Consider the following 12812-nt stretch of genomic DNA (forward strand, 5'->3'; position numbering starts at 1 on the left):
CCGATGCAGCGTGTCGAGCGTGACACAGGCTCGACTGGATTCCATTCTGGCATTTTCTTTGGCGCTTCTTACACGTTTCTGCCCGTTCGTGCGTGAACCGACGGTTCCTTCTAATACGTCTATTGGAATCAATTATCATCGTTGCGAATATCATTTGAAGTGTTCGAAGCGTATCGGAAAGACCGCGATGCAAGCACGTTGCGTTGTCCTTCGAATCTTTCGATTAGCTATCGTTTCGCTCTGATCTATATAGGAGTATATTATCTTCTATAAATAAACGAAATAATAAAAAATTTTCGAAGATCGAATCTCGAAAATTGTACGTTTTACGACGCAGGAATTTAAACCGTTGTAGTATGACAACGTGAAATTACGATCGGGTACGAACAGTTGTTATTAATGCGATTATTATACCCGTTGCTATACGCAAAAGGGGAAATCGTTCGATTATTAGTTGCGAGGGGCAACCGGCGCGGCGCAGAGAAGAATGCGTAGAGCCACGCGAGAAGCGAAATACGAAGAAGAGAAAAGAGCAAAATGGCCAGCTTGCACGGACGGAATATCGTGCAAGGCTTTACGCAAATAACGCGTCCTGAAAAAAACGTCAGGCAAGAAGATGATCGCGATGCAGGAAGTCGAAGCTGGCTCCTGTAAGCCTCTTCCCTTCGGTCCGCGCTCCTCGGCGCGCTCGTTGCCCCGTGCCCCACGCAACCTTCTGCGAGCAAAGCGGCGCCAGCTTCAAACTAACCGTGTCTTAGTTTATTACGGTGCAACTTTGCTTCTTTTTTCGGTAATTCGAGCGCTTTTTCCGTCGTTGCGCAAACAGGCATCTGCCTTCGTTCCGATTTCCGTGAAACGCTGTAAAGTTTCGCTGCATGTTCAACGGCTGGAACGTCCTGAGTGCCCATGAACAGGATGAGTCGATAACTCGAGATTATGTAATTGAGAGTTCTTCCTGCGCGCTGGAATTGTGTAATCTTAATGCACGAGGAAACTAATTAGTAAATTGTACGCGTTGAAGGGAAAAGAAAGATAACGGATAAACGGAAAGGGGAAGCGTTTCTTAAAAATTTTTACAGAACTTTTCTTGCAACGTACTTCGACGAAGTTCGAAATAATATTAATATCGTACTCTCGTTCGAGAGAATTCTCGAAACGTCCGTCGAAAGGTTTGCGCGCGAACGACAAAAATGCGAGCGAGTTCATTTTTTCGGAGCGACGCTAATTTATATCCTGGCGTTATCGAGATGCAGTCTGAAAGCGAATCGGCGATAAAACTAGCCAGAGATAAAGACGCGCATCGCGAACGTGACGACGAAGAGAAAGCAAAAGAAGCAAAGGAAGAAGAAGAAGAAGAAGAGGAGAAGAAGAGGAGGATGGACGAAACGTCGCGTCGGCGAAGAGTGACGTTTTCCACGACAGCTTGTCTTACTCTCCTCGTTTTCGACGTGAAAGGCCGAGGGACCAGTTTGTTACGAACGTTACCTCGAGCCCCTGCTCAAGGTCCTTGCTCCTCTCGAACGACCTTGTGCGACCTTGAGCAGAGCGAGCAGCGGTGCAACGAGTCAGCGGAGATCCGCCTGCCTCGATTCCGGCATTCGTCTGCGCCTATCCCGTAATCGACCACGGAAAATCTCCCACCGATACCCCTCGGTCACGATCCACCGCGTTTTCTTCTCCTTCTCCGGCTCCTCCTTCTTCCAAAGAAATATTTTATAGGACCGCCGCGTACACCGACACGGTTTCCTGTTTCGCTGCCTCTAATTCCAGGAATGCATCGCTTTGGACCCGACTCTATCTGCTCCCTTAATTTTCCCTCGATTCTGGTATTCAGGAAGAGAATGCGTAACCTACCGGATTAAATTCGTATCTTAACACGACGCTCGTAGGTAAAAGCACGAGAGGCTCGCGAAACTTAAAAGCTTTATCGTGTCCTGTCATCTCGGCGAATCGGTACATAATTTATCCTTCAAGTTCGTGGAATATTATAATTATCCGTTGCGAGTACTAATCATCCTATGTTAACTGGCAGCGCTTAAAATAATTGTCTCGACATGCTGCAGCGGAGGTAGGACAACGCTCGACGCGTTCGATCACGGGCCTCGGAAGCGGGTCGATCGCTGGACGTCGACGTTTAAACTCGCGATATCGCGTGATTAGACGCGAAATAAACTGGGCGTATTTTAATGCTCGTTTCCCAGACCTGTTAGAAATCTTGCGGTATGTAGATCAGACAGGCGGTTCTCTATCGAAGGATTTAGCGACGTGCGATCGAACATGGACGGTAAGCCGGTGGTCAACGACCGACGATCTCGTTCGTACTTGTCGAAGCGGAATAGAGGCAAGAACGTGCGGGAAAAACGACAGAAGAGGAAGAAAAACGAAACGTCTTCGCGATTCGACCGTACGATATCTTAAGACGGTGGTTGGAAAAAGTTCAGCCTGTATCGCGATCGATACGTATCTGGTAGCCACAAGATTATTTAAACGAGTAGCCGCGTTCTGTTTCTGGACAAGCGTCCGTGAAAACGAATGTACCCTGTCCGTTACCGTCGATTGAATTCCCCTGCGGGAAAGATTTTTCACGCTCCGCGGCACGATTTCTCTTACACCTGCGAAGGGTACTCGGTAAAACAAACGTTTGCCGAGAATCGTCCATCTACCGAGCCTCCACGATATCGTGAAATACAAGAGGAACATGCTTCTGGAAAAAAAGCCAAACGTTCGGATCCATAAATTCTGTTACCGTCAAAAAGACGGATCCGAGCATTCGTCGAAGATATCAATGGACAAGGATTATCGCGCTGAAGTCCGCGCGGTTCGATTCGCGGTGTTTAAGGGGCACTTTGATTCGTCCAATTGCGCGGTATAACGTTTCAAATTCAAGACGTACGAGAAAGGCCCTAGATCGTAGGATCTCGTTTCTTCGGAGTCGGTAGTGTGAGATCCTCCAGGTCCAGTAACAAGTGCAATCGTGAGAGTAAGAATGTCAGTGGGTTGACAGTAGGCAGTGTAGTGGATAAGGTAACCTACTACACGCGGAAGACCAGGGTTCGATTCCAGCTGCCCCAGTTGCTACTTTTCGCGAATTCTCGTGTCTCGAGTTCTAAACTACGAAGTTTACCGTCGATTGGTAGTGGTTGGTTCCCGTCGTAACTGAAAATTGTCTAAACGCGTGACTCGTACGCTCAGCGAGGTTGCGGTAACGATTCGCGGCAACCGCCTTGTCTCGTAACCCGCAGAGGAGGAAGAGCACGGCAAAGAACCGGTCAAAGAAAAAGCACGCGTGAAAGAAGAAAAGTAGAAGGTTGAACGAGAAATATAACGGTAGGAGAGGCGAGAGACGAGGAAAACTGCTTCGCGATGGAATGAGGAAACTGCAAGAAGGAAGCGACGACGAGTCTCGGATGTCAGCACCGGCTGCTGGTCCACGTCGGGCGTATCGCGAACTGGACGACACGGTTCGTGAATGTACCTCTGGAATATAAACCTCTAACGCACTTTCCAGAATGGAAAGTGTACGACAGCTTGCGCTGTTCCGTGAACGCGCGAATGATAATCGTTGCGTTATGCGCCGTTATACGGCGACAGAGAAGACGAAAAAGCCCCTGTATCCATGTAACTGCTATAAAGTATAACCGCTTCGTAAGGTTCCGTAAAGGCAAGTTCGCGCGCAACGATTTCGAATATGCAACGATCGAAGCACCGTTGTAAACCGGATAAACGGTTCGCGCGAACGGCTCTCAATGGATCCATTAGGATCTTCCAGCCATTCTTCGCCATAATGATTTCGCCGTATACATGGCGAGTCGCGTGCACGAATCTCCATTTGCCGCGGGAACATTTTCAAGAACTCGTTATCCGGGACAGTTCGGCCGAGTAACTTCAAAGGAAGATTCGAATGTTGATTTCACGGCGCGTGAAGTCCGAGCTAACACGAGCGGGTATTAAGAGCGATTAGAAACCCGAGGCGTACAACGGGGTGGCAGATAAGCTGACAATAGTCACGAGAGCTAGTAATTTTGTCGGGTCCGATAACGGAACCGTAATGGGGTAATATGCACGATGAAACGAGTCATAAACGAGTAAAGAGACTTTCGGCGTGCGTTACTCCTAACAGGCTCTAAGTTTAAGTGGTCGACGGTTTAAGTGTCCAACCGTTTTGCTCGATCGAGAATCTATTTCGAAGAGAAAAAATTTGAATACCGGTTGCTGCACGCTATTTCGCGTCTCTTCGTTCCTCTCTGCTTTCTTCGACGATCATTTTTAACCTCTTTCGCCACAGTTAATCGTCGTCGGAAACGGCGAATGTTCATACTTTGCATACTTTGCGCGAACTTTGTTCTACTTTCGTGATCTACAAAATTTACGATTCGATCATTATTAGAATGCAATTTCATTTGAACGAAAACGGTGAATCGTGTCAATTTGAAGCAAACTTTATAATGCACGTGTCTTCTTACCGACCAGCTAGTTATCCCCTCGAGGCTTGACACGTATTTACCTGGACCTGACAAGCTTCTCGACGCGCAAGAGACCCCGTAACGCCCAGAAAATATTGTGCTTACTTTACTACGTGTTTATCGCGCTCCTTGTGTCCCGTAAGTACAAGTGGAAGCGTAAACGCCTTACTAAACGTTTTCTATTTCTTCTCTCACGATGCTACTTGACGGAAGCCGTCGATCCAAGTACGACATCGGGACGTTCCCGAAACCGTTAAATAAATAATTTGAGAAATACCTGCTATTCTTCGTTGTAATACATTTTGAGTCGCGTGACGTAAACGTTAAAAAGATAGACAAAATTTCAGCGAGCGATCAGGATATTCGATTTTTCTTGCCTCGCGTCGAGTTGGAAAACGTGTTATAGAAATTGTAAAGGAAAGTGGTCGCCGTTGTTCTCGAGATGATTCGACCAACTCGATCAGAGGGAAAAAAACGAGGGGGTATTGACGGTGATGCAGGATACCACAAGGAGCAAGCAGAAAAGAAAGAAGAAGGGCACGGTTGGTTGGTGGTACATAATGCAACCGCATCGAGCACGATTCGAGAGGTTGAAGTCGGTAATGGCGAAGTGCGAGAACAGAGAAGATTCGCGCGAGCGAACGCTCGACTCGTCCGGAAATCGATTACGCGGATTTCGCGCGGAGACGAAGAGCGTGTCAGCGTCGGTGGTGCGCGACACAGAGCTGGAATTCTTCTTCACGGGATGTACAACCACCAATTTAATTCAACGGCACGCGAGAACCATCCGTGAAATTCCAAACGACACAAGGATCGAACCGAACAGAGATTTTCTCGATTGAAAATTTAGCCACGGTAATTCCGAACGGTCGTGCTTTGATGTACGAGTGCGAAGCAATTTATACTTTTTACAGTAAACTAGTTTAACCTGAAACTGGTAAGCCGAGTTTCATCGAACTCCGCTAGTTTTTGCCATTTTAAATGTATACTTTTTTTAATATCGCTACAGGATTTTGTAGTCATTCTTCCTAATACGATTACAATAGAGCTTTTTCTTATCGTCACACTTGTTATACGGACTTTTGCGTACGTCAGTGGCGCTCTCCCGCTATTGTAGCGCGCACTAGCGGTATGTACACACTGCTGGTTACTATCAGCGGCGATACAACGAAAGTATAAGATTAACCAGGACTGCGAAGAACATCGGACGATACCATCTGCCGAAGAAATGATTCGCGTATTCGCAGTCTCCAGCAGCGGTAATTGCTCGAACTCGGCGTGATTCCGTCATAAATGCTAATAATCGTGAAATAAATGGAAAGTGACAGGCGGGTAACAGCGGGTCGCAACATATTTCCCGTTTAAGGAACATCGTGAAAAACGGTAATGTTCTCGTTGTCGCTACCGATGACGCCGGTTCATGCGCCACGAACCACGGGACCATTCCTTCCCGAACGAGCTAATAAAGCTGCACCAACAGGGAATCGAATCGCGATTACATCGTAAGCCGGATTCTACTAAAATCGCATTCCTCGAAACGGCACGTTGCGTATAAACGATTCGATTTGAAATTAGTAGATTCGTCCAATTTCACGGTGAGGAATAGGGAGTTTCGGTTTTCATGCATCGACGATAATTCGACGTTGAATCGTCGACTTGAAAAATCAAGATTATCCTCGCGTTCCGAGTATCCGAAGAAGCAGCAAACATATTAGCTCGAAAGATGGCGTACATCGTTGGCTGACAACCGCTCGGATAGGACATACCTTTGAATTGAGCGTTACAAACGCGAAGAGAGAAGAATAACGAAAGAGGGACAGTTCCTTTCGAGACGCGATTCGACGTAGTCCACAAAGCAGCTAATCGACTTCCGGGCTGGCAGCGACCACGGCTCGCAACACCATTTAAGGGACGAGTCGCGTACGTATCATTTTCATGCTGGTCTCGCGCGGGAAAACGAGCCTTTATTCCCATTCGTTATTTCCCGAATGCACGCAACATCCAGAAGATTGTTCCTTTCGTGGAAAACCACGGCGCAAAATGACTTCCTGCTTCTCGAGCTTCGAAAACGGCTAGGACTTCGTTCCTTGAAAGCTTTACGAGACATCCTGAGCGAGTGCCGCGACCGTCGTCTTAAGACCTGGACGTTTTATAAATAGCCTGAATGCACGACCTTGGTAAGGAATCACCCATAGATCGAGCGGAATCGAGAAGACGAAGAATAAGTACGGGAAGAAGAAGAAGCGGATAGCGGAGAGACCGGGTTAGAGAGTAAAGCGTAAAAGGCGGCCCTTTCGAGCGTATTATTACGTATTCGTAGCAACCGAGAACGCAGGATGCTCGAACAACACGGTACAATTATGTCGGTATCGCCGTGGAAGAGAAATAGAGAAACGCGTTTCGTCCTGAGCTTACATACGAGTAATTACGTTCTTTCGATGAATACTCATCGTCCTATCGTCGCGTGTCGGATCACTAGCGATAGATTCTAACGTTTCGAAAATAGAAAAAAGCAAACGCGTTTTGACCAAGTACAAAACGATTCTGCGAATGATCGGGAGTTTGTCGAAACGATTCGAAGGGCGTTACGGGCAAGAAGAAAAAAATGGTCGAGCAGCTAGTTAGGACGATAGAAACGGACGGGTTAACGACAGAGCAGTCCCGGGAAGGAATCGAGAAGAAGGCACGAACTTTCGTTTGATCGTGCAGCGGCGCTGCGTCCGCGAGTCCTTGACCGACCCTGAACCCTGAACAAGAGTGGAAAGCCGGCTGGTGGTACCTGATTGGCTGCCGCGCGCCACACTCGATGCCTGCTCGAGTCGACCGGCTAAAATATAGTGATTACGAGAGTGTCTGATGTGGGAGGAGAAGAAGGAGGAGGAGCAGGCGTAGGAGAAGAGTTTCGCGAGAAACTCGCCGGAAGTGGTGAGAAATCGCGAGAAACAACCGGCCCAACTGGCTGATCGAGAGGTTTTCCTTCTCGTAGATCGTAATCTCTGCTGGGCAAGTTGCGCTAAAAGGTTTTCGGAATGTCTTCCTTGGTAATTTCCTGCGCGTACCGGAAGAGGCGTCGCACGAAATTTCCTACCCTTTCTTTCGCGATGGTATACGAGCGCTTTCGAATCTCGCGATCCTTTCGATCTTAGCCAAGACAATTTTTCGCGGTTACTCCCCTCCTCTGGACTCGATTCTCGATGTTTTCGCGCGATCCCGGAACGCGAGGAATAGGTAATTAGAATTACGCGATAAAGGTTAATCACAAGAATTACTCGGTCGACGTTGGATCGCGGAAAAAAGCCGTAGCGGGATAACGTAACGCAAATTAAGTAGCAAAGAACGATCCTTTCTCCTCGTTTCGACTTCCTCCGTTCGCGGTCTCTCGCATCTCACCGGGAGATTCCCGTTGCGGGATCCTCTCGCGTCCCTCGACGATTTCGTCAGGATCCTTACTCTTCTAACGGCAGTATGGGAAGCGAATCGGATCGAAACGACCTGCGCTCTTCCCGAAACAATTAGACTCGTCTAGCCAGATTTTAACCAGTCGAATCGGTAGACCGTAAAAGATCGATCTTCTTCTTTCCGATCGAGGAAGGAAAGAATGTCCGTTGCGGAATTCGTTGATGACCGATTCAGAAAAATGTTGGAGATTAATTAGCAGCGCGAAGCAAATCGGATTCTTCTAAAACAGGAAAGAAAAAGTTGCGCTTCCTCCGATTCTCGATTATCCACGCAATACGCCGATCCGGTTATTCCTCCTTTGCTACGTTACTCGATTCCGGCCAGCCTGAGAAATCATCCGAACGGATACCATTATATCGATCCGATTAATTATGGGAACGAATTACGAGCTAGAACTTGTAACGCCGAGCGTAGGTACAAATTATTTGCTAGCGTTACAAGCGATTCCGCTACCGACATTACTTCCCATGGATCGATTTGCGATGGTTGCGTTGAAAGTACTCCGAGTTTGCAACCGAGAAAGAAAGACGGAAAGACGAATTCGCTTAGTAAAGAGTCTCTCTGCACAGGGAACCATGAGATGCAAATATAATAGTAAATTCGGATATATGGCAAAGTAACGAAATACAATTCTCCGTTAAGTTGCGGCAGTAATCGTATAATATCGTAAAATCTCTCGTTGTATAGTCTAGCTTGTTGTTAAAGAAGAGAGAGAAACCGATAAAATGCAAGTTTGCTAAGTGTCCCTTGCAAGTACTTCGGGCGTCAGTGGCACTTATCGTGCTCGAACGAGGATAAAATATGCATGTAAAAGTCGTGGAGGAGAACGATGAACACGGGACCCGTAGAGAAGGTCAACGAAATTGTGTGTAACAGCATAATTAAGCGATTAACCCGCGGTGACCTCCGTCGAAGGCGCGACCTCCTCTAGCGAGTCCATTTACGAGCTTTCCACGCCCGCGCGCGAACCCTGAGGAGTTCTTAAAGAATCATCGGAGCCACGGCATGAAATAACTTCGCACGACCCACGAGGGAATCGTATACGCCCGAAGCCGACGATGGATGGACGGATAGACAGATAAATAGATACTTTATTAGAGGCTGGAAGAACCGTAAGATGCGCTTCGGAGGAGGGATAAGGGAATGCTCGTTCGAAATTGAAGGTGCAGGAGGAACGAGCGTGACAGATGAATGCGTAGATAAACGAGCTGATTTTATCCGGGACGAACGCGGCGAAGACCTTCTGCAAACTCGACGGACACCTTGAGCGGTGCCGTGGACAGCGCGGAACTTCCTGTGATTCAGAAGCGTTTAATTGGAGATCCATCCGTGCACTCTGTTACGCCGTCTCGCGAACCAGCTTGCACGAGACATCTTTGTTATTTGCCAAAACAAAAAGGCTACGCATGACTATGCTCGAGCGTTGTTTGTCGGTGAATTGTACGTCGACGCTTCGAGCCCTTTCGCGTGTCTATACGTTGTGGCTCGACGCGTTTCAGTTTTCGAGAAATCTCATTCGTTTTCGTTCGTAGGTGTCGCGCGTTATTAGTAAGACGGAAAAAGATTGGTTCGCGAAAGTGTGATCGCCAGTGGAAAATGCGAATATAAGTAGTTCGTAAGTGGTTAGCAACGCGTAAAAGCTTACAGTTAGACAGGGTAGGAGAGGGCTTATCTGCATACTGCCACGTGGTCGCAGCAAACCATTTTGAACGTATGCACGTTAGATCAACGAGCATAAAACGCTACAGTTAGGCACTTAGACTGACCAACGGCGCTGATTTCTGCTGATTGTTTTCCACGGTTCTCTTCATGGTTGGTGGCCACGTTGTCCGTGGACAAACCTGTCCCGTAGTCTCGTGGTTATGTATTCTTAATCGCGAACACATAGCGATGTCCGTGCTCTTCGGTGATTACTCGGACAACTACGTTCAAGACCAGAAGCTCCTTTTCGTTCGGTCTTCGAACGTTTTCAACGCGTCGCAAAATAAAATGTAAACTTATCTTAGCATCTAGAATCTCTCGCGAGAGCAAAACGTCGAATAATCGATCACCCCTCTCACGACCGTCATTAGTATCGGAACAGCGTTCGCGTTTACCCACCTTACGCCTTTTAACGCGCGTCGAACACCTCGATAGAACCGAAGTCACGCGAAACGATTTACGTTCGATACGTCTTTTATTAACGGCTCGAATATCCTGCGGCTAAAATGCCTATTAAAGAGGAGGATCGTGCCAATAAAGAACAATTACGAAAGGGCGAGGAACGCGAGATCACGAGGGGAGATCGAGGCGCGTCTCGAAAAGGATCGTCCAAAGAAAACCTGGAAGAGAATGCGAGGTTAAATCCGCGAAATTTTCCCCGTTTACTCTTCCTCGAGATCTACTCGAACGTTGCGTGTGCGTAACGACCGCTATTACGGGCAGCCGCAACAATTTTCTGTGCGCGCGTTTCGTTCAACAAAAAAAGAATCACCGTTCTGTTGTACAAGCGTAACGAGCCTACGATAGCGTTCGTAGAATCCTAAACAACGAAGCGCTGTCGTTTAAAAACTCTTGTAATTTTGCACGAACGAGGAAAGCCTGTACACGAGGAGAAGACCGACTAACAACCAAGCTTCGATAATACTTTTTCAACTTTCGAATCGATCAAACAGAGTACGTATTTGCATAAATATTTTCGAGGCATACATTACGACGATATCGACGAATCATTTTGCCGCAAGAAGTAGGCAGGAAGACGCTCAAACGCGAGCAGACGTTCGATCTAGAATTTCAAGATCATTTTAGAATGTACGCTGCTGGAGCAGCAATTTCGTGCGATTTCGGCCGTTTACTCGCATTCCTGAATTCTAGCGATGGATCCCACCGATCCTCGCTTCTTTTCTTTCCGAGTTCCCTTGGCGTTCGAGTGGATAACAGTTTCATGGATGAACGGCTGTCGGCAAGGACTATTACGTTTACGGTGCCGGTCGATGTTCCGGTAAACGCCGCAGTTACGACATCCCCGTCAATTTTCTATGGTAAAAATACTGGTCGAAGGTGGGCGATCTTTCCTCGGGAATCTCCACTAGAGCCTTTCTTTTTCTCCTCGATAAACTTGTACAACGTTGTACGGCCGTTTAATTCGTGTTTATACGCGGGTCGATTTATCCGAATAGAAATTACAGTAGGTTGCGTGCGCTGCACGTACGCGTCGTTACGCTTGCACCGCTCTTGCCGCGCTTAACGGCCTTGTTACCAACGAACCGATACTCTACTCGAACAACTGTATTTGCCGAAAGCTAGCCGTTTTACTATGCCTGGAATGTAGAGAATCGCTCCCGAGGAATATACCCGACAGATAAAAGCCGCGCGGTTTCTTCTGGCCAGAATCGTGCTACATTTTCCGGAATCTGGCCATGCATCGCGATCAACGGGAAAACGATATAACCGCGAGATTCTTTAACGTTTACTCCTTTCTTTTTCACTTTTTTTTTCTAACGGTTTTCAACTGTGTTTCGTACGAGTAATCTCGTAGAATTTTACGAGACGACTTATAAATAGACGTTGATCGCAGTGATTATACCGCGTAAAAAATATTTTAACATTCGGCGATTAACATCGTAAGGTTATCGGATAAGCTCGTGTTAAAAGGATGAGCGACTTTCTGCAGATTCGAGAGAGGCGAATAAGCTTGAACCCGTCCGGATTATCGTTCGATTTATGAATAAAAGAAACGTCTATCATTAGCGAATAGCGCTTTGAAGATTGGTGTAATTTCAACTATTCCAACGTATCGCGTGGAAACCTTATTACTAAGCTACGAATACCATAAGTTTGCATCTGTCGGAAGGTTGATTATTCCATTACGCTACGTGCGAAATGCCACTCTCGGATGACCCGTATGCCAGTGAACGCGCTAAGCATCGATTTTTTTATCGCTCCCGAACAAAATACTATTTCATTTTCCTGTAGCGTTAGTCGATTATGTTAATGGGGTTGATACAGGTACAACATCGTTTGCCAAGAAACATGAATTCCGTATGATTCTCCAGCGATTTTCCGCGAGAAATTCAGTGGAAAGCTTGGAATGAAGTTGTCTTATTAGTAAACGCAGCAGGTATAGGAAGCATGGAGTCGCAAAAAGCTTGGCCTTCTGATCGTCGATCGCGTCAGGAGACATCTTCCTCGTGTTCAACGATCGCGGTTCGAGTTCAACGACGCGATTTCCGCCACTCGACGAGCCGAATTAATCTTGCTTATTGCCTTGCTTGACCCCCTGCCACCTAACCATCGTTCGAACGTTGCTTCCTGCTAGACCGATGTATCCTGCGATCTTCTTTGATCGATCTTCGAAAAGCCTTTCATCCGCTCCATCTTCGTTCCGATGGTTTTTGCGCGCGGGAAACAACGTGACGCGGATGTTGCCACGCTAACCGGACGATGTTTGCTTTCTTTATTTATCGATGAGCGGCCGGTACAAATGGTTCGAGGAACAGGATATATTCCTACGGGGAAGACGAGAGTTAATTGGTAGGTATCGTATCGTAACAAAGTTTGTTCGTCGACGGCGAAGAGCGCAGCTAAATCGGAAGGGCAGCGCTCGAGGAGCATGTTCGCGGACACGTCTCTAAGCATCGAGTCACGATCGATCCGATACATGGGCCTGGATGGTGAGCCCTTTCTCCTGCCCGGTCGCTAAATTCTTACGACTGGCCAGTTCGAAGGGAAGCGCGAATAGCTCGGTGTCTCGAGCGCGTTTAACGCGAGCGTGTCTCGAAGAAGCGTGCTCGAGGAAAGGAGCGACCACGTCGGAAAGAAGAGAGAAGGAGAAAAAACGGTAAAATGTCACTGTTCCTTAATTACGCGAAGTAACTAGCCTATAGGTTGACTGGATGGAAAAAGAGAACG

This window comes from Megachile rotundata, chromosome 4, assembly GCF_050947335.1.
Source record: "Megachile rotundata isolate GNS110a chromosome 4, iyMegRotu1, whole genome shotgun sequence".
Lineage (NCBI taxonomy): Eukaryota > Metazoa > Arthropoda > Insecta > Hymenoptera > Megachilidae > Megachile > Megachile rotundata.